The following is a 3,939-nucleotide window of genomic DNA, read 5'->3' as shown; positions in this document are numbered from 1 at the left end:
CATATATTGTTTCTTGCAATGTGTGTGAGCTTGATTCTTTTAGACATTATTACTCTTTCTACATTCATTTTCTCTTTGTTTGCTCACTTTTTTCCCAATAATTTTTTAGGGAAATGAATGCCACAATATCTAGTTACTATCATGCATCTCAGACTCGAGTGAGAATGCATGAGAGATTTCTATCTTTAGCATATGATCCTAAAATGCATAGAACACTTGCACACATAGTTGAGAACCTTGAGAGTATTCCATTTGTTTAGAGGTTTGAAGGTCTTCTTATAGAGAGACATCAATTTCTTTTCTAATTGAACATATGAGATGAGATAAGATGAGATGGTATATTTTAATTATTGAACATGTGCATGCAATGTGTACATATTCTTAAAACACCCATAAATGCACATACATAATAAAAAGAGAGATGAATTTTCTTGTAGATTGAACATACAAGATGAGATGTTATTTTAATGGTTGAACATGTCACTGTAATGTGTACACATTCTAAAAGCACCCACAAATGTACATATACCATAAAAACACACACATAACATACATGCACGCATGCACATACGCATGCACACATATTTGCAAACACATATACACATGTATGCACATGCTCGTACATGCATGATCACATGAGCGAGAAAAAATGGGGAGAGAGAGAAGGGGGGGAGGGAGAGAGAACTATGAAAAAGAGAACATAGGAGATAAAGAAGAGGGGAGAAAATAATATAGACTTATAAAACATGCACTTATATACATGCATACGCACACATGCAAACATATATATCCACACATAAACACATACCTACACACATACATGCATTTATACACAACATGCATATGAGAGATAGGGGACTCGAGAGAAAACAAGACACATGATGAGAAAAAAATAATGAGGGGGATAGCACCGAGCATTCTCCCGATTCTTCACACATAGAAGGGGGAGTGAGAGAAGAAGAGTATACAATTGGAAGAAAGAATAAATTAGAGATCACTTAAAGTGTTCACGAATATGTATCACACACACACACACAATATAATAAATGTGTTATTATGAAATTATTATAGAGTCATGATATTATGTTACACATATGGTTTCTTGTTGTAGCTTTTATGTGATTTAAAGTGCAATCCATAAAACTAAGATAGTATGCGAGCCACAATACCAAAATACAATGCTTATATGAGAACCCTCTTGCTATATGAAGTGTAGATTGGGAGGCAAAGCATCCCATACCACATAGTGCAAAGCATTGGTGGGAGTGCATAGGTATGTAACACCTAGTAATAATTATTGTGCTAAAGGGCCATCAAGAAGACATTGTGAATGGATTGCTTTGTATATATTTTATGGCAACATATTGGGATTTTGAGATTGACATAAAACATGTGTATGTTGTTTGATGATAAGTCCATGGGTAAAGGTTTTGTCATATGAATTTAGGATATTGGAAATGTTGGTATGTTTGGTGGTTAAAAATGGTTGCAATTGACCCCAAGCATTATGTTGCATGAAGGATTAGCTGGGGATCTCATTACATGTTATTGTTATGTTGGACAAAAGTCGGTATTTTAGATAACAATTGTTTCATTTACTATTGAAAACTTGAACCACTTAATCAAGATGTGGCAACTTTCCGCAATACATGTTGGTGTTGAAAGTGAATGCACTTATAACTCTCATTCGAAACTCAAAACTAACGAAATTTCTTATGAATGGTATAAGGCTAATATATAAGGGTTTATTAGAAAGATTGTAAAGGCATGGATAATAACATGTATTATCATGCAACATTCAATACCTCACACTTACCATTGTCAATGAAATGAATGCAATTTCTTGTAATAGTGTTTGCAATGACAATTAATAAGGCTCCAATGAAAACTTTATATTTACTAAGATTGTAGCTTAAATGCTTGGCCTTCACACATGGGTAGTTTATATTTTCTTTTTCTTAGGCTAGATCCCCATGTGGCTCAAAGTCTTGTTGGGAGATGTAGTGTATGTTGCTTATTCTAGGGCTAGGTCCCCACATGGAGGGCTTTGAAGTATACAAGCGTTGGACCATCTCTCTCCTGAAGGTTAGAACCTTTCAATCCATCTTGATAGCCTCAATTTCCTCTTTTCTTTGAATTTAAGGAAAATTTTAATTCCTATAGAAGCCTTACAAGAAAGCAACCATTAATATGGACAATAAGAGCACATAGAATAGACCTTTGACATCTAACGGTTGAATTGTGATCCCTTCTATTACGTTTAGCCTTAGTTCAACCATACAATTGAACTGCCAATATACCACTCAAACTTCGAGACAGACCCTCATCAATGTGTACTTCTTCTACTACCACATGACCTCTTGAACGACTACTATATTTGGTTTCTATGCCAATCCAAGAGTCCCAAGAATGTAATCCAGACAAGATAATCATGTTGCAACGTATCAAGGCTGAAGTAATGGGACATGGGAGAGCGTAGACGAAGTTTTAGTTATACCCAACTATGGGTGTTAGTATCCAATCCCTCCCTTTTTGAGAGTCAACCAACGCAAAGTAGAATTCCTTTCCTGTAAACTTATAATGATTAAGCAATGCTCAATCATGGTAAGTTTGCAAAAATCACCTAGTAAATCCATCACTACTAAGAATACAACCCAAGCCACGATGTTTTGACTACTTTGGCATTGCCAACAACTACTTCAACCTTCCTTTTGTTGTTGAATGACTTGATGCTCTCTCTAAGCTGCTTATCAATCTGCCCCATATCAACACTACCATTTTTGTCTCAATAAGGAAGTCCATCTCCATGGATTCCCCATCTCCTACTTGTTTCTTTCTCAGGTGAGGCTGCTCATCATTACTAGATTGTGGTCATTTCCACCCACCAGCATGATACATGGGGGGCTACCACATTGCAAGATTCCTTTATTGTTACTTAATGTCTATCTAAGGTAGTAAATGCACCACTAAGTGCAGTTAACAAAACTCTCTCCCCCCGGCACTTCCAATGCTCACCTTCCACTCAAGAGAAGCAACCTTTAGTTTGAGTTCTTACTCTTAAATAAATGGTTATCAAATTGAAAGTCACTAAAACATGAAAAGTTATACAACTAAGGAGTGAACAACTTGACCATAACGTCTAGACTTTGTTGGGTTTTGTGTACAATACTTCTGAACATTTATAACTGGCGTAAGTCCCTTCATTATGGATTTCAACCTAGATCTCCCATATGCGAACTGATAATTGCTCCAAACGAGCATAATTATTTATACTTTTCAAAATCCACAAAATCGTTACTCCATATACTTGCTCAAACTGTTTTTTCTTACATTGTAGACTGCAAGGCATAGAATGCACGTGTAAGATGCATTCTATATTCAAGAATGATATAAACGCACAACATAGTTTAAAACAGTCCTCCAGCAAATGGGATTGTCAAATTTTTACGCTGAGAGTACATGATAGCAGAGGTTTTTCTGGATATCTGAAATACACTCATTTGGTCTTTCTATTGTAGAAGTTCCAGATCCTATTTGAAAGATGAGCATGTTGAGATTTGTACACTCAGTAATTCTCATCTAGTCTTTGCCCAGGCCTCTTACGTAGCAATTTCCTTAGCATGTGAAATACATCATGAATGCAGACAATATAAGAAAAATGTTCCACAAGGAAGAGTATGATCAAGATGAGTTTTCGTTCAAATTTAACTGCATCCAGGAATTGAAACCACAAGACATTATAATTGTCCAACAACTTCAACCTTTATAAAAGTAGAGACTTCAATGTTGATTGTCAACTACAGAAAGATGTGTCACACTTTGAATGGGAGTCCACAGGCAATCTGATTTACATGCACCAGTCCTTTGGCAATGCTTTGGAGTGTACTCGACTGGCATTTAATAAGACATCAGGTAACAAAATTACAACGGACTCCCCAA

Source organism: Lygodium microphyllum, chromosome 12 (genome assembly GCF_053477565.2).
Source record: "Lygodium microphyllum isolate KBCC chromosome 12, Lygodium_microphyllum_v1.1.10, whole genome shotgun sequence".
Lineage (NCBI taxonomy): Eukaryota > Viridiplantae > Streptophyta > Polypodiopsida > Schizaeales > Lygodiaceae > Lygodium > Lygodium microphyllum.
The sequence above is the reverse complement of the archived record's forward strand: the minus strand, read 5'-3'. Positions refer to the sequence as shown.